A 19,652-nucleotide genomic window follows, 5' to 3' on the forward strand; every position below is an offset into this window, starting at 1 on the left:
CTAACTAATAGTACATGTCACACTGATCACTATGGTATTTTTCTTATATTCATTTGTTGCACAATTTTTGCTAAATGTTCAATAATAGGACTATGCAAATTAGGTTATTTAGTGCACTAATCACACTGCTATGCCCGCCCGGCAGCTACAGTAACAAGCACGGAAATCTCACAAAAAGCACACTAACATCTCCAGAGATGAACTTGCGTTCAAGAAACGGTGATGGAAAACTTGAGTCTTTTTTCAAACCTATATTATACTTTTATCATATATACACACACATTTTTTGACAATACTTTAACTCCTTAAGGACATGCGGCGTAAATGTATGGCGCTGCATAGCGTCACTTCACGCATAGCGCCATACATTTATAGCGCAGCTGTGACGCAAGACCCATCAGTAATGGCAGACATCAGCGATGGCACTGATGTCTGCCATTGACCCCTCAGATGCCATGATCAATACAGTCCGAACTTTAAAAATATAATGTTAATGATCCCCTACGGCGAATTGCGTAAACGTAAAAGAATAAAAATCCCATATTTCAGCTTTTTTGTCACATCAAACTGCAAAAAATGTTATTAAAAAGTGACCAAAAAGTCACATATACGCATAAGTGGTACTAAAACAAACTACAGATCATGGCGCAAAATGAGTCCTCACACATCCCTAAATACGGAAAAATAAGAAAGTTAGAGGTGGTCAAAATAGGGCAATTTTAAACATACTGATTTTGTAAAAAAAAAAAAGTTTGAGATTTTTTAAAAGCAGTACAATAATAGAAATGTATGTAACCATGTGTATCATTTTAATTATATTGACCCAGAGAATAAAGAAAACATGTCAATTTTACCGTAAAGTTAACAGTGTGAAAACTAAACCCCCCCAAATTTGCAAAATTAGGATTTTCGTTAAAATTTACTTAAAAAAATTTTTTTGGGGGGGGTTTACCATACATTTTAGGGTAAAATGAGTCATTACAAAGTTCAACTGGTCACGCAAAAAATAAGCCCTCATATGGGTCAGGGAATGGAAATATAAAAGAGTTATGGCTTTTAAAAGGTGAGGAAGAAAAAACGAAAAGGCAAAAATAAAATTGGTTGTGTCCTTAAGGTCAAAATTAAAGGGGTTATCCAGGAAAAAACATTTTTTTTTTTACATATCAACTGGCTCCAGAAAGTTAAACAGATTTGTAAATGACTTCTATTAAAAAATCATAATCCTTTATGTACTTACGAGCTTCTGAAGTTAAGGTTGTTCTTTTCTGTCTAAGTGCTCTCTGATGACACGTGTCTCGGGAACCGCCCAGTTTAGAAGCAAATCCCCATAGCAAACCTCTTCTAAACTGGGCGGTTCCCGAGACACGTGTCATCAGAGATCACTTAGACAGAAAAGAACAACCTTAACTTCAGAAGCTCATAAGTACTGAAAGGATTATGATTTTTTAATAGAAGTAATTTACAAATCTATAAAAAAAAGCAGGTAGATGCCAGCGATTATGAAACTTCACCTTTATTGGAACCCCGTTGTGTCCAAGAAAGGTGATGTTTCATAATCGCTGACATCTACCTGCTTTTTTCATATCCTTGGAGGATTACATTGCCGTGCGGTGGCCGGGTGAGCTGACTACTATCTTACTTAATTTACAAATCTGTTTAACTTTCTGGAGCCAGTTGATATATATATATATAAAAAGTTTTTTCCTGGATAACCCCTTTAAGTCCTTATGGGGTTAAATATACTGTGATATTGTATATTTACAGCATCAACATTGATACATGTGACTTCTTGCTTAGGAAACATCCTTCACTTTGTAATAGTTAGAGTTCATTGCCCATAAATTAGGGGGAACCCTTCCAATGAACCTTGGGGGGGGGGGGGGACACAATAGCTGGATAAACATTGAGCGTTCAAATCGTATCAAATCAGCTTTTTCATTAAAGTTGCAGGAGGACGGAAATGGAAGGATGTCCCTGCACAATTAACCTCTTTAAATCTGTTTAAATCAAGAATACAAAGTTGCATTGGATCCCCCTGGACCAGCTCCGAATATGTGAACATACTGTGCTCTGGTGAATTCCTTCCTGTGATTTATATTCACATTCAATAGAACTTGAAAGGCAATATATGAGCTGGACATCATTTAGGCAAAAAATAGTTCTAAAGGGCACAAAGAAAGGGCCACTAGTGATGGTCACAAGTCAGCTTCTAGTTATCACAGGTGGGCCTAGAAGTCGGGCACTTTGCTGGTCACAGGGCACTGCTGTTGATGATACCCACAAGCCCCATTATCCTACACAGATTATTGGGCCCAGTAGTATTCTCCTATTTGAATACATTGATTTTTTTCTCTGCAATGACAGCTTTTGATGGTCATTCGCTGGGCACAGAGTCTGCCAGTGTCTATCTATGCCAAACTATAGTAGTTCATAAAATGATAGCATAAAGTATATTGCATTGCTTACTATTACTTCACAGATGTCTAGACAAAAGTGCTTTAATATAAGTACAGTAACACTGCGGAGACTAAATAAATATGATAACATTCTGTGGGTTCTGAGGGGTACAGTCACAGCTAACATTTTTAGAAGAACTGGGATACTAGGTCAAATATGGTAAATATCTGAAAAGGACCAGAGACCGGTAACATTAAAGGGGTACTCCGCCCCTAGACATTTTATCCCCTATCCAAAGGATAGGGGATAAGATGTCAGATCACCGGGGTCCCGCTGCTGGGGACCCCGGGGATCGCTGCTGCAGCACCCCGCTATCATTACTGCGCAGAGCGAGATCGCTCTGCACGTAATGACGGGCAATACAGGGGCCGGAGCATCGTTACTTCACGGCTCCGCCCCTTGTGACGTCACGGCCCGCCCCCGTCAATACAAGTCTATGGGAGGGGGCGTGGTGGTCGTCACGCCCCCTGCCATAGACTTGCATTAAGGGGACGGGCCGTGATGTCATGAGGGGCGGAGCCATGTCGTCACGCTGCTCTGGCCCCCTGTATCTCCCGTCATTACATACAGAGCGAACTCGCTCTGCGCAGTAATGATAGCGGGGTGCTGCGGCGGCGATCCCCTGGGTCCCCAGCAGCGGGACCCTGGCGATCTGACATCTTATCCCCTATCCTTTGGATAGGGGATAAGAGGCCAGGGGCGGAGTACCCCTTTAAGTCAATGTGAATGTATGTTGTCGCCCAGTTTTCCTGGAGGCAAATGTGCCTTGTCATTCTACAATACATATCACTGCTGAACATTCAGGTGACTCACACAGCAGGATGACAACCCTTATAAGACCCGTATTAGTATCCACTTGGTTATCAACTAGATTTCCTAAGTAAAGGCTGGATTGGTCAACCAGTATGTCTACTGCTGAGTCTGGACTTTGGATTTTAAAGTTCTATCTGACACTACCATTTGGACCTGATTTTAAAGTCCATATCTTATGGGTAGATTTACAAAAAAGACCTTGTTAGTGATATGACATATGTAAAATTGAATTGCTCCTGCATAGATGGAGGATGGGTCCAACAAACCCCATTTACTAAGCTCTCCCCAATGTTCACCCCATTTAAAGGCAATTGGTCATCTCTTTCATGCTCCCCAAACCACAAGTGATTGGGCAGACCCTGGTAGCTTCTCTCTGCCCCATCAGCCTTGAATAATAGATCTCTCCCTGTTTGGGTATAAGGCGAGAGCTAGCAATCAAAGCTGGTGGTGAATGCAGAGACCATCAGGACCTCCCCATGACTTGTGGTTTGGGCCCAAAGAAAGTCATGATAGGTTCTCTTTAAATAGCCGTAGATATGGAAAAGCTTATCTACCTCTGAAACACATATTAAATTTTTTAGGATATAACCCAACAGACTACACATTACATTGGTGAGAAACACATTGTCCTCACCAACATACAGACTACTGGGTTCTGTTCTTATCCTAAATGACAATAAGTGAAAATGCCTCTGAGAAATGAATATATGGCGTATATAGTTGTAATAAGGCAGGATGCATACTTCCAAATGTACTGTAGTTTGTTTTATTGTGATAGTAACACAACAAAAGCAAGACTGCCAAAAAAGAATTATCTCAGATGCAGCATTTAGCTTTGCTCGGTTCTGTTATACTATCAGTCCCATGCGTGTTTCCCAAACATAACAGATTCTGCTACAAGATAATCAGTTTGGGATCCAGAACAGCACAAATGTTAGTAATTGACAGTAACGTTTCGTGTAGCGCTGGCAATCTCTTTGTCACAGACCATGGAAAAGGTGGAATTCGCATCCGTCGCTGGGTATCTTTCAGCAAATCTTAATTAAGTATTTTTCAGCATGCAAACACCTGCCTCCCCTGTCTATTTAATAGATAAAAGGGGCTGAATAGGAGGTATCGTTTCCAGACCAAATAATAAAAGTTGAGGTCAGTCGGAATATTAACCTCTCAGTAATATCCGCTCCCACTCTTGTAGAGCCGCATTAAAACGTCCACTCCGGGTGCCTCCTGATTGCGGGGTATGGTTAGATGCAATAATCTCCCGCTTTTTCAGCAGCTCATTAAGGGTTCATTAATATATGGGCAATGCTTCTGAATTATAAATAAACAGATTAGCACCCTGTGGAGTGCGGACTGCCGGCTCGCCTCTCACCAGCAGAACAATATTGCGCTGCACAATCAATGGGCTCACCTGGGAAGTAAAGGTGCACGTGTAGGGCATCCTAAGTCTGACAAACACAACATAGCCAAATTATTTCACTAAGGTCAGGGATGAGCTTGAATTAAAAGCTACAAACACACTGAGCCTAATCCAAGTGTTATGCTGGGCATTCAGGAAGAAAAGGCCTGTGTATTAAATCACCTTGGTAAGAATTGCAAAATTCAAGTCCTTCTTATACTATATCCTTGCTTGAACATTACGAGTTTAAAGGGATTGTCCATGGTTTTCCCAGAAATATCGCCTCTCTTTGTCTATTTTTTTGGTATGGCAGCTCAGCTTTATTTACTTGAGTAGGAGGAAAGTGCAATACCAGACACAGCTCATGGACAAGAGTGGTGCTGTTTCCGGGTGAAAGAAAGCAGACTGAGTATAAACTGAATTTAGGCACGGTTCTGTGTGTTACTTTTAGGCGTACGTCATTTTTTCCAGTGGTCAGGATTACAGAATTTTGCTAAAGATTACGTTTTAATAGCGATGTTGAGTATTTGTTCATGGTCCACAAAGTGGACTAAATCTCTGCATCAAGGCCTGTCGAGAGTCTTTAAAAAGTTATTCTCATTTCACATGGGGATTGCATAACACTAGGATCATCCCCTTTTGATCAGTGGGGAAATTATCTATGAGACCCACTCAGCCCAGAATGGGACCCACACAGCAGTTTTTCCACTGAATGGGGATGGCTGCAGTCCTCTGCATTGCCAAGTGGCCTGGGAGCGACACTGTGCAAGGAAAGCTTTGAACATGGCACAACTCAAAATGGGTCTAAAACCTCTTCAATCTCAAGACTGTGAGAGTCTCAGAACTTGAATGTCTATTAACTAACAAAATGATGACATATTAAAGCAAAGCTGCCTGGAAAACGTAAGATAACTAGATTTCGTTCAAAGGAAAGAAAATGGCCTTCTAAAGCGGTAACTCCAGCAATTGCAAGGAGTCCAACCTCTGGGACCCCTGTAATCTCCTGAACAGCTGCTCTCCTCAAAGCCAGAACAGGGAGGATATGCCCCCTTTATGCATTCTCTCGCGGAGTGCTGAAAATACACAAGTGCTGTACTTGGGCAGAAAAAGTGCTTCCAAGTTATCGGAAATATATGTACAATGCCTCTGATCACATCACATAAATTACTAGTATGAAGCTTAAAGGAGTACTCCGGAGCTAACCTTTTATGGGGGAATTGGAGCATGAGGCAAAGTTATATAACATTCTAATATACTCACGTTTTCCATATGGTCTTCTTCCCGGTCTTCTCCTCGCTTTTCTCTCCGGCCAGAAGCTGGGTCTTTTGATGACGCTCGACCTGTATTTCTTCTTGATCCGCCGCCATCTTCGCCCGGTGACTCATCGCTCCCATGAGTCACTGCGGGCTGCGCCGGCCTCCCCGCCCGGAGTCGGCTACTCCCCCAAAGTTAATTTATTCTGCGCATGCGCAGTACTACGCAAATAGCGTAGGGCTGACGCTAGACTCCTATCACTGCCTACGTTAGCCCTACGCTATTTGCGTAGTGCTGCGGCATTCTTGTGACACCGCTAGTGCAGTGTTTCCCAACTAGGGTGCCTCCAGCTGTTGCGAAACTACAACTCCCAGCATGCCCGGACAGCCGAAGGCTGTCCGGTCATGCTGGGAGTTGTAGTTTTGCAACAGCTGGAGGCACCCTAGTTGGGAAACACTGCGCTAGTGGGCACATTGATCAGTGGGCTAGTGGGCACATGGATGGGTGGATCAGTGGGCTAGTGGGCACATTGATCAGTGGGCTAGTGGGCACATGGATGGGTGGATCAGTGGGCTAGTGGGCACATGGAGAGGGCTGATGAGCTGGGAGGGGGATAATGGGAGGAGATAACCACGAGGGAAGGAGCTGTGGGCGTCACTTTATTATAATTTATTATAATTTTCTGGGGGGGGGGGGGAGGAGGGGGACAGAGCAGCAGCTAACAGGAAGCTGGCGCAGGGAGTCATGGGAAATGTAGTCTTTATGACATGGCTGCTTATTGCTACAGGTGGCAATTACAAGAGAATGGCTGGGCCAAATTTGACAAACGAGGTATCGTTGGAAAGGTCTTTGAAAGAGCTATCATACGAGGTAAACTTTTTTTTTTTTTAAGTACCAGCGCTCCGGAGTACTCCTTTAAGCAAATACATTTTTGATCAGATTTCACACACAATCGTATTGCTGCCCTAGATGAGCAGATCACAGTTGGATCTCTTGAATTATCATTTTGTCCATGGTCACTGTATGCCGGAGAGCTCCGATATTTACAACTATCTTACTAACGAACCCCAGTAGTTCCCGCATTTTAGCCGTTGGTAACGCAAGGGTTAGTCAATGGTACACGATTCCTGTGTCAGGTATATTAAATATAACACCGCAGCGCTCTGCACATTTCCACGCCAAGCCGCTTGTCACTTTCGCTTCAGTCATTCTGTATTGAGGAAAAATGCAGCGGTGGGAATTTTACAAGGAGCTGCTCAGTTAAATGGACATAAATCACAGGTTTCATTCAAAGCGAATAATCACTGGCCATAAAGAGCTACTTGTCTCTTACTATATATTACCGGAACTTTCCGCCAGCAATAATGCAGCCATTCATGGTGAGGTGGAAAACACAGCCAGGCATTAAGGGCTGACATGTAATCCTGTTAGGGGCCTGACGTGCCGAGTGGGGCTGACATTTTTATCATGTGTCTGCTTCAATTTGGGAAACCAATGAGAGAGGGGAAGAAAATGATTACTTTGCTTCTCTCTTCGCGGTTTGGTGCGAATCTTCCTCCTTAACGGTGATTGCATGGAAGACAGAAGAAAAGATGTACAATGAAGGATGTATTCTATCAAACCTATGGCTGCTACTTGCCAATAATACTGCTGTTTAATTTTTCTTGTTCTTGGAGGTAAGGCAGCTAGTCAAGGGGGGGAAGCACCAGTAATGGAAATAGTGGTCTTTACAGTGTTTCCTGAATAACCAGATTTAGGGCAATAAGTGTTATGGTGCCAAATACTATACGACTTCAGGACACTGTACAGTTACCAGATGAATTTAGATTTTTAATGTTTCTGATCTCAGTTATTTTATATGACTTGTTAATGTTCATTCATAAAATTCTTTGATGTAAAAACAAAAACAAATTGAGAATTTGTAACCTGAAAGTCTTATTTCAACAGAGGAATTCAGCTTTTACTTTTTGCCATGTCAAAAAGACAGGAGCTTTGCCCAAAAGCCTTTCACACATATTAGAATACTTTATGAAACTTCTTGAAAGATACTCTGCAAAAAATTGGGTTCCATTCTGGGAACTTGACGGCGGTCCCAATTCTGTTTACCAATTAGTTTTTTTTCTAAAATGTCTAAAAGAATTCTCATTTACATGAAGGGAATGAGCACGCATATTGAATTGATGTTGAGTGTAAATAAATGGGAATTTTAGATGGATCAAGGACTAAGAAACCCAAAGTAACACTTCATTGTGAGAGTAAAATAATGGTCATGTGACCTGAAGTCAACTGGAATCTGCATGTAATGTCATCTTTCTCTTTGATTTACACAAAGACATAATGTCATTGTGGACCTCCTGGCCTAATATGCTACTGTGTAACTCTACAGCCCAACTGTAGTTGTCTAGTGCTGAGAATCCTTTCAATGATATCCAGATACATTTTACAATACATGTTTAGTTTACGTAGGGTTGCAGATTTAGATTTTCAGAAAATTATATATTTTTGATATGCGAGTGGTTACATATTGGACAAATGTGTGTCCTGACCTAACTTGACACAATCAGTACCAATGACTGTACCAGGACTATTTCTAGCCTGAACCTTTAAAGGGGACCCCCCACGATCTCCCTGCAGCAGCCCGCATTCTATGCGTAGCTGCGTCTGAAGTTTCGGAAACCTTCGGGCTTCCGAGACGGGGGACGTGATGCCACGCCCCCTCCATTCATGTCTATGGGAGGGGGCGTTGCGACCGTTACGCCCCCTCCCATAGAAATGAATGGAGGTGGCATGGCGTGATGTCACGTCCCCGTCTCGGAAGCCCGGCGGTTTCCGAAACTTCAGATGCAGCGACGCATAGAATGCGAGCTTCTGCAGGGAGACGTGGGGGGTCCCAGGTGCGGGCCCCCAGCAATCAGACATCTTATCCCCTATCCTTTCGATAGGGGATAAGATGTTCTTGCCCGGAATACCCCTTTAAGTATTACCATTTTCATTTTTAGCATATTCACCGAATGTGGCGTTCTAATTTGATGTATATAGACATACTTTGCCAGCCTTGGTCTACTATTTCACATGTACCAAGTAGAGTCAGACCTTTCTCCTTTTTGGAAGATTCATCATCGTCAAGAGACTTCTCAACAGGCTGATACTGAGGACTGCTGAACATCAGAAGAACTCAATATCTTACACGGACCGAGTGGACCGAGAGCAGTTTGAGGACAAGCCTATACGACGACCATGGTTGTACCTTTATATGATCATATTATGTGACCTTTATAATCTAAAATATTCCAACAAACTATTTCTCACAGGATTTTCCAGGTTGTCCAGCTGTTGTTGCTTATTTATTATGTAGTAATATCTAAGCAAATTGTATTTTTTCTGTTGGAATCAATAATTTTTTCTTCTGAAATCCATATCTTTTTGTCTGTTTAACCTTTCTATGTATAGAATGTGTGACACTTATAGCAATGTTAAGTATATAGACTAGACGGTAAGACCTGCATATAATGCTGCACAGACCATAATATTTCAGTTGAAGAAATGTATCTTAGTAAAATTTCAACTTAAGTTTGAATTTCACTTAATAGGATCAACCTATCTATTGGAAAAGCCTTCAACATGAGATTGGCGGAGGTCTGAATCCTGGCACCTTCATCAATCTGTTAAAGGGGCCACAGTACAGTGTTTTCTGAAAAACTTCAGCCATTTTAATGTTTACCTGGCGGAGCTTCTTAAATTTTCCAAAGAATGGTACTGAGTTGTATTACCAGGTATAGCCATTATAAAACATTGGGAGCTGTGCCAGGAAAACAATAAAGACAACAGCACTCGCCATAGTACCATGGTCCCTTCACCAGCTGATCGTGGAGGTGCTAAGAGTTAGACCCCCACAATATGATATCGATGGCCCATCCAATATATAGGCCATCAATATCAAAATTCTAGCAAAACCATTAAAAAGTGCTGGCTTTGTAGACTCATATGGTGCATCACATGACCCATCCCTGCCAGTCAGCAGCGCTGATGCAGCCTGTGACTTTTCTTTTCATTTTTTTTTTGAGGACTCAAATATTTTTTAAGAATTGTTAAAAAGTGGAGATGGATCATGTCATACACAGTGGGTCATAAGAAGCAGGTCTGTCTTTTTAAGGACAGAATTTTTTTTTTACATGTTACTAATAAAACTATCTTTGAAGGCCCCGATCAAACACAAAAGCTTGTGTTTTATAAGGCTGAATACAGAATATGCAACCCCTTCTGAATGTTGTGGGAAACCAGAATTTTGGGTACTTGGACGTCTTTATGAAACAGATCTGAACTCTAATAAAATATATTAAGTAAACCCTTCCCTGGCATCCTCCCACACAACATACAAGACATCTTTATACTTATTAATTTATGTTTGGATAATACCTTTTTGTTATTTTTTTATTTTTTTATATACTGTACATAGCTTTTTTTTTTTTTTTTTTTACTTCCTCTTTAAATTTCTCTAGCACATAAGACCAACGCAATTAACTCTTCAGTGCCAGGAATGGCGAACATAAACAGGAATGTCTAGGCAGCAATGTTGATAAATCTTGGAAGTACAACTGCAGTGAAATAAATCTACATCCCCGTAAAGTGCACGCAGCCACAGTGTATCGAGAACTTCAAATGTTTATTTCATTTCCCGGCTCAGATAAACCCTTTTTGGAGGCAGATTTATACTCCCTTTCTCTCGGCCTCCTCAGAAGCTCCTTTGAATCTGATAAGAAAGTTGTAATCGCAGCACGAGATTTCTTTCCGTGGTAAACATATTTATTTTTTTATTTGGGGGCAGTAAATGTTTATGCTGGAATATTTAGTTTTGAGGGTGAAGTATATTGCTGCTTTTCTAACGGTTTGATCGGAGATCAGAGCGTGTAAAGATGCAATTCTACCCACACGACTGCTAAATGGCCTCCAGCCACAAAGCAATTCTTGGAGACTGTGTACATTGTAATTCATTTTTGCAAGTATTTTTGGATCCCGGTGTCCATTACTAATAAATGTATCAGCTTTTTCTCAGTGAACTGTATTCCTATTATATTCTACTAAATAAGTACGAATAACAATGGATTTTCACTAGTTATTTTAGCTATTAAACCCATGAAAGCAATTTCTTTCTGTGCCCTGATAATCTGGACTAAGACAGTGTCCAAGGCAGTGATGCAGACCTTCCGATGTGTTAAATTATTAAATCGGGACAACCCCTTTAAATGTCCTCAACAGATTGCTGACACCTCTGTCTGAGTCAGAAACTGTCCATAGAAAACCTCTCCTGCTCTGGACAGTTCCTGACACGAACTGAGGTGTCAGCAGAGAGCACTGTGGTCAGAGAGAAAGAACCACACAACTTCCTCTGTGGTATACAGCAGCTGATTAAATACTGGAAGGATTAAGATTTCAAAATAGAAGTTATTTACAAATCTGTTTAACTTTCTGCCACCAGTTGATTTGAAACATTTTTTTCCTTCAAAGTAACCCTTTAACTTAGTAAATCTAAGTTAAAGGGGTGCCTTCTTCAGCATCAAGCATACCAGGGCAGATGGGATTGGTGGGTCAATTGAAATCTGGGAAAACATGCTGCAGGTTTTTCAAGTCAAGTCTGGGGTAGAGGTGGCTTACTTTGGCTCTAATGTTCAAAGGCAAATATACACCAGTAATGATAGCTATTGCCTACCTACTTCAGCTATGCGAGAGGTGAACTACACAAATGACAAGAGGTATGAAAATCAGTGCAAATTAAAATGCCCTTGTGTCCATGTTAAATAGGAGGCATCTATGTGTTGTGCAAAACAGTGAAGCATAGCTGTACAACCTCAGTGTGGGGGGGGGGGGGGGGGGTGCACATAAATAAAGAGCCGCAACTGGAAACTGCCCATCATTCTAAAAATATATTCCAGAGTTGTCAAAGTTTTTGATGTTTTTTACTCATCCATTTTTAAATAGGTTGACAGCAACAAAAAACTGCTACTACCTATAGTAGTTACCAGCCAGCTCTCCACAGGCTCTGAATGCCATATACTACCCGAGTGTCAGTTCTCTCTATAGTTATGTCATTCTAATATGAGCAAAGAAAATTAGGATGAATCATATGATAGGTTCTATTTAAATGTGAGCCTATTAAAGTGTGCTGCAGTGCATGACTCCGTGAGGGATCAGAGAAAAATGGAATTCTGATAAAGATGAATATTTTTTGCCATAAAACATGTTATCATCATCCGTCAGCAAGGCTGCACCGAAAACTACAATCTACTGGGGCCTTCTGAAGGAGCTGTTTAATGCAGATGGGTAATATACCTGGGGAAACAGCAGATGTGGAGAAAGACAAGATCCAATGATTTACATAAGAAGGATTATTCATCTGTACATTGCATTAGAACAGTACATTATATATATATATATATATATAAATATATATATATATATATATATATATATATAGTATCTCCCATAAGTGAGTCCACCCTTCACATTATATGCAGTATCTCCCATAAGTGAGTCCACCCCTCACATTATATATACAGCATCTCCCATAAGCGAGTCCACCCCTCACATTATATATACAGTATCTCCCATAAGAGAGTCCATCCCTCACATTATATATACAGTATATCCCATAAGTGACTCCACCCCTCACATTATATATACAGTATATCCCATAAGTGACTCCACCCCTCACATTATATATACAGTATCTCCCATAAGTGAGTCCACCCCTCACATTATATACAGTATCTCCCATAAGTGAGTCCACCCCTCACATTATATATACAGTATCTCCCATAAGTGAGTCTACCCCTCACATTATATATACAGTATCTCCCATAAGAGAGTCCATCCCTCACATTATATATACAGTATATCCCATAAGTGACTCCACCCCTCACATTATATATACAGTATATCCCATAAGTGAGTCCACCCCTCTCATTATATATACAGTATATCCCATAAGTGACTCCACCCCTCACATTATATACAGTATCTCCCATAAGTGAGTCCACCCCTCACATTATATATACAGTATCTCCCATAAGTGACTCCACCCCTCACATTATATATACAGTATCTCCCATAAGTGACTCCACCCCTCACATTATATATACAGTATCTCCCATAAGTGACTCCACCCCTCACATTATATATACAGTATCTCCCATAAGTGAGTCCACCCCTCACATTATATACAGTATCTCCCATAAGTGACTCCACCCCTCACATTATATATACAGTATCTCCCATAAGTGAGTCCACCCCTCACATTATATATACAGTATCTCCCATAAGTGAGTCCACCCCTCACATTATATATACAGTATCTCCCATAAGTGAGTCCACCCCTCACATTATATATACAGTATCTCCCATAAGTGAGTCCACCCCTCACATTATATATACAGTATATCCCATAAGTGAGTCCACCCCTCACATTATATATACAGTGTCTCCCATAAGAGAGTCCACCTCTCACATTATATACAGTATCTCCCATAAGTGAGTCCACCCCTCACATTATATATACAGTATCTCCCATAAGTGAGTCCACCCCTCACATTATATACAGTATCTCCCCTAAGTGAGTCCACCCCACACATTATACCTACAGTATCTCCCATAAGTGAGTCCACCCCACACATTATATACAGGATCTCCCATTAGTGAGTCCATCCCTCACATTATATACACAGTAGCTCACATAAGTGAGTCCATCCCCCACATTATATACAGTATCTCCCATAAGTGAGTCCACCCCTCACATTATATATACAGTATCTCCCATAAGTGAGTCCACCCCTCACATTATATATACAGTATCTCCCATAATTGAGTCCACCCCTCACATTATATACAGTATCTCCCATAAGTGAGTCCATCACTCACATTATATACAGTATCCCCATAAGGGAGTCCATTCCTCACATTTTTGTAAATATTTTCTTTAGTATTTTCATGTGACAACACTGAAGAAATGACCCTCTGCTACAATGTAAAGTAGTGAGTGCACAGCCTGTATAACAGTGTTTAATGTTGTGTCCCCTCAAAATAATTCAACACACCGCCATAAATGGCTAAACCTCAGCAACAAAAGTGAGAATACCCCTAAGTGGATATGTCCAAATTGGGCCCAATTAGCCATTTTCCCTCCTTGGTGTCATGTGAATCATTACTGTTACCAGGTGTCAGGTGTGAATGGTAAGAAGTAGCCTTAAATTTGGTGTTATCACTCTTACACTCTAGAATACTGGTCACTGGAAGTTCAACATGGCCCCAATGGCAAATAACTCTCTAAGGTTCTAAAAAAAAGATGGCCTAGGCTATTAGAAGATTGCCAAGACCCTGAAACTGAGCTGTAGAATGGTGGGCAAGATCATACAGCAGTTCCACTCAGAACAGGCCTTGCCATGGTCGACCAAAGAAGTTGAGTGCACATGCTAAGTGTCATATTCAGAGGTTGTCTTTGGGAAATAGACGTATAAGTGCTGCCAGTATTGCTGCAGAGGTTGAAGGGATGAGGGGTCAGCCTGTCATTTCTTAGACCATACACCACAAACTGCACCAAATTCGTCTGCATGGCTGCTGTCCCAATATGTATCTCTTCCCTTAAAAGGTATACACTTTTTTTTGTGCCAAGGTTTAGACATGAATGGCTGTGTGTTGAGTTATTTTGAGGGGGGCACAACATTACACACTGTTCTACAGGCTGTGCGTTCACTACTTTACATTGTAGCAATGTGTCATTTCTTCAGGGTTGTCATATAAAAAGATATAATAAAGTATTTACATAAATGTGAGGGGTGGACTCACCTAAGACACTCCCCCCCCCCCCCAACAACCACCTAAACTTCTATGAACCAAGAAACTATAGGCGGATTGTTCCAGTAAGTTGCTCTTTCTGCCTTCTGTTTTTACGTATGCCAAGCAATACAGTAAACGGCCAGCAGTTTAATCTGTACAGTTTTATGATACTTTGATAACAGACAATTTCATTAACTCCTGTGATGTCTCCAATGCTTCTGGCACCTTGGAAACACACACCATGCCAAGAAAGTTATTTATACTCTTTAGTTGGCTGCTCATTAGAAGGAGACAATTTACGAGCACTAACTGATCCGTTCAGAACATAGAGTTTTGTCTTAATTTCAATCGATATGATTTATAGGAGGAGGACGGGGACGTCTGCTGCGAAACCGGAGCCTTGCTGAACCCCCATGTTGTTAGAGGGTATTAGGATACGGGGGAGTTTGCAATTTCAAGCTGAAGTTGTTTATTTGCAGAATAAGGCATATTAATGATCAACTCACATTTAATATTGCATTGCAACACATTAAACAGAGATCCGCAGCTTTTTATCTTGTCATCTGTGGCTAGAATGTAATCCGGATAATCCAATTAGTGAAGTATCGAAAGGGTATCAAGCAGATCTTAAAACTTGGATAATGTATACAAAAAGAAAAGCAATGTGGATTTTAGGAGTGCACCATAAACCCTCTCTACAGAAAATTATGAAGAGATACATAAATCGCGACTCTTCCTCTTCAGACGGACTCATTAAAGTGATACTGAGTCTCTGGGTGGTCATAATTCTGGCGGCTGATGCTGCGGAATCACCCCGGTGCTGAGCTGCTTCTTCACCTGCCCCCTGCCTCTAATATCCCCCCTTTCTCAGTCATGCCGCAGCCGCCTGACCTTTAAACTGATGCTAGTTTGCTCTCATGGCTGAAGTGGGAGTTAGAGACCCATAAAACCGCTTCCTCCCTCATTTTGGAGCAGTTGTAATGGCGCGACTAACCTTTTGTAATGGCCTTGTGCGATATGGGGAGGCAGCTAAAACAAACTATATTTAACCCGTCTGCTGCCAGGTAACGCCATCCTGCGCTGAGATGATGGCTCAGAACGCAGACGGAAACAAAAATCTTGCAGAATTTATGTCTGAAGACGTCTGGTGGTAACTGCTCTACCAATTACCATTCTGTCTCACGTCTTTCTATTACAGTTCAGATTGCTTTATTGGACTTTGTATTCACTTTGTAGAGGCACAGAAGCCATAGAAGTGCTAGAATGACAAATATTTCCCACTATTATTTTCTTCATAACTCACATTCTTCACATGCTATCTAAACATATGGGAATTTTATCAGCCAGCTCAGTACTATAAGGTTTTCTACATGACCTGACTGGTCAAACTGCTCGAAGATTGATGGCAGAAATATTGTCACACCATTTATTAATTTTATTTAAAAGTATAGTCAACTAGGGCTACTTTATTCAATTGGCATACCAAACCAATTCATAAGTTATTATACTAAAGCTAGGCCTAAACCAGTATAGTAGCTGTGGCCAACAATTATTCTAGCTAATGGTACTCACCCCCAAATCCCTTACTAACCAGCCAACCACCCCTCAAAATGGAAAGTATAGCAATAACTGTAGTTCTAATCCTATTCAATGCACCATATAACATGGACATGGATCCAGGAAGTGGAGATATATGGATCTGTTTGAAATAGTCCTCAAACTGTCCTCAAACAAACCAGCAGTCCTTAAGAGATCTAACCCTATTATGGAGATGGTAGGGAGACTATAGAAAAAGCTTCTTGTAAAAAAATCAATAAAGAACCTTAAGCAATTTGTTTTCTTCTGAAATGAGAAAGCGGTCTCTAAAGAGTTTAAAAAGCCATAGGCAACATTCCTCAAAAAAAATTATGAAATACTCTAAATTGTGCCATTCCTCAGTTATTTCTGAAAATGTGTGCATAGATTAACAAATGGGTGTTACCACTGCCCTTATTTGTAGGATGTGTAACTACACACAGTCTGATACTGTTAGCAGTGATTAGACAGAATGGGTAGGGACACATCCACTCTGTGTGTGTCCACTCGTAGCAGCGGATTTCCCACCGGCAATCACAAACGGACACACAAAGGTAGCCCGCCGCAGCAGGAAGCTCACTCTGCCGTCGATTTGTGACTGTCGACAGCATATCCGCAGCGTGAAATACGCTTATGGAGAATGCCAACACCCAGCTGTCAATTTTTTTTACATTTCTAGGAGGAACAACAGAGTCATAAGTCCGAGTTCTAAGAATAGATGCTCTTGAATTGTAGTTCATTGGGAAATGCAAGTAATTACTATAATGGACATGTTCAGAGAACTAACAAGTCCTGTTTTTTAGATAGGTGTGATCTTTTCTCTGGAGGAACCTTTTTATATATTTTCCCAGATTGCGTTGCATAGAAAGAATCTAAATTGCCCTACAACTGATTCTCCCTATGGAGAAACTGTATGCTACTTTAGAAGAAACAAGGAATTGGAAAAGGTTGATACTGGCAAGTCAGTCTCCTCTCTCACATATAGGACAGAGTATAAGATAGACCGATGTCTATATTTGCAAAATAAGGAATATTATTTTACATAAGCCTGAATAAAGCCAATAAAAGTTTGTGTGTATGAGGGGGGGGGGGGGTACTTTTCTAATCCCAAGACACCATCGTTCCATATTTCTCCATAGTGCAACAAAGAATTTAATAGCCCATAACTTATTACAAGATTTTCACCATAAAGCCATTCATTTTTCCCTAACATAAAGCTAATCCCTTAACATATATTATCTCCCAGTGGAAATAAAGGAACGAAAGAAGCCTCGTTTCACACTGGCATTGATAACATAGAAAACAGCTTATCAACTCTGCCAGGAAGAAATATATCCACTTTCAAGTCTAATTTCATTTCTAATTTATGTTTACAATATTCCTTGTGTTTATTTTCCGTTCCGACTTGCAGTCTGTTATATACACTTGGTTTGTTAACGCTGACACATCGGGGAAAGTGCCCCGGGGAATTTTGCTTTTCACACGTAAAGTAATTAACGGGTCGTTAACACATTAACTGATTTGCATTCGACATCAGCTAAGTTAGTATAGTAATAATTACCTTATTGTATGAACGCCACCTGCTCGGCTACAATTGGTTCGTACACTCGTATCGATACTGTCTTAGGAAGCCCCTATGTTCCTGAGAGACTGCAAATCAACTCTTTACTTCCTTTTTTAGTGTTTCTGTTTTTTAGCATCAATCCCTCTGCTAAGAGAGGCTAGAAAATCCTTAGTTCAGTGTTTCAGTGTTGCAAAACTACAACTCCCAGTACGCCTGGACAGCTGAAGGTGTGGCATGATGTCACAACCCCTGCCTCGGGAACCCAGCATTATAAAAATACTGTTTAGAATGTTGGGTACTGCACAGAGATCGCGGGGGGTCCCAGCAGCAGGTCCCCCATAATCAGACATCTTATCCCCTCTCCTTTGAAGGAAAAAACGAAAATGCATAAATAAATTTGGCTGTGTAAATTTGTTGTTAAAATTACCATTTTCGGACCCCTATAACTCTATTTTACTTTACTTTCTACAGAGCTGTATAGGTGCTAATTTTTATTCCATAATCGGTAGGTTTTTTTCTGTACCATTTTGGCATAAATTGACCTTTTTGAATGTTTTTGTTACATTTTTTGTAGCATAGGATGAGACCAAAAAAAGGTAATTCTGGATTTTGGTATTTTCAGGAGAAATGATTATGAGTCAAGTACACTCAAAGAAATAAAACTGTGGGCCCAGGTTCAGTTCTGTCCCTCAAAATTGCTTTCTGTGTTAACTGGGGTATCCCTCTTCATGTAACAATCTGGGTATTACCTATATATCTATAAGGGATGTATTTATCTGTCTAACCTAGTTCAGTACTGTTGGCAATACTGTGCTGCAAATACAAAGGGAACAGCATACAGACAGGCTGTGCCCTTTACAATCCACATACCTCATTGTGAATCAGTGGTGGGTGGTGTAGTGAAATAAGCTCACCTTAGATACCAGAGAACTGATGAATGGGTATGACCTTTTTTTTAGGATGGGATGAAATAATTTATGATTTTGGTCATATTAAGCAGAAACTCACATTTACCAGTCTACTGTCAGAGGAGCCATAAATGAGGTCCTGTACCTTCTAAGATTCTGTATTAGACCTCTCCTTTCATGACATTCTTGAGAGACTTCTCGCGGTCTTAAAATTATTTTATAACTTAATACAAAGTCTGCTAAGGATATTTAAATTCTCAAATCTTTCCTACAATCCTTAGGCGAAAAGTTAAAAACCTCACCATCGCCAGGCTGTACACTGCAGGTTTATTCCATGGTATACTGTGGCAGACAAACCAAACTTTATTCCATGGTATACTGTGGCAGAACTGCAACATGGAATTGGGCTTTGCTAGACCAAACAAGATCTACTTGTGAGTATATTTAGTCTGTTTTATGGCAGCATATGCTTTGTTTGCAGGACATAGAAGTGTAGTCTATCACACTTTTGTGTAACGCAAATAAATCATATACCATATACCAGTCAAAAGGTTGACTCCAGGCATAGGCAACCTTCCGAACTGCAGATGTTTGGCAGCATTAAGGCTGTAAGCTTCATGGAAGCTGTAGTCTGAAACCTACAAAGGTGGATGTGTCAAAGGTTTGTAGCCACAATCTATGACATTTATTAAAGGAAAACTGACAGCAGACTCAGATCACCCACACTACCCTAAATATTCAGGTAGATGCGGGTTACCCTGTTTCTAACACTTCTTGAGTAAATATTGGTGCAGCCGTTTGGGAGATATTCATCTTGTTGCTAGTACGGTATGTTCATCTTATGTGCACTGGAGGT

General features: G+C 40.7%; 1 protein-coding gene across 8 annotated transcripts in view; it reads right to left on the reverse strand.

Moving 5' to 3' along the window:
- Positions 1 to 19,652, reverse strand: part of PBX3 (PBX homeobox 3) — a 228,865-nt gene that overhangs the window by 37,711 nt on the left and 171,502 nt on the right. The window contains exon 1 of one of the 8 annotated variants that reach the window (XM_056537669.1): positions 17,886 to 18,020. The exons of the other annotated variants lie outside the window; for them this stretch is intronic. The gene's annotated coding sequence lies outside the window, so the exon portion shown is untranslated. Of the gene's footprint in view, positions 1 to 17,885; positions 18,021 to 19,652 lie in introns of those variants that run through there. 8 annotated transcript variants of the gene reach the window in all.

The sequence above is a fragment of the Hyla sarda genome, chromosome 9, assembly GCF_029499605.1.
Source record: "Hyla sarda isolate aHylSar1 chromosome 9, aHylSar1.hap1, whole genome shotgun sequence".
In the NCBI taxonomy this organism is placed as follows: Eukaryota; Metazoa; Chordata; class Amphibia; order Anura; family Hylidae; genus Hyla; species Hyla sarda.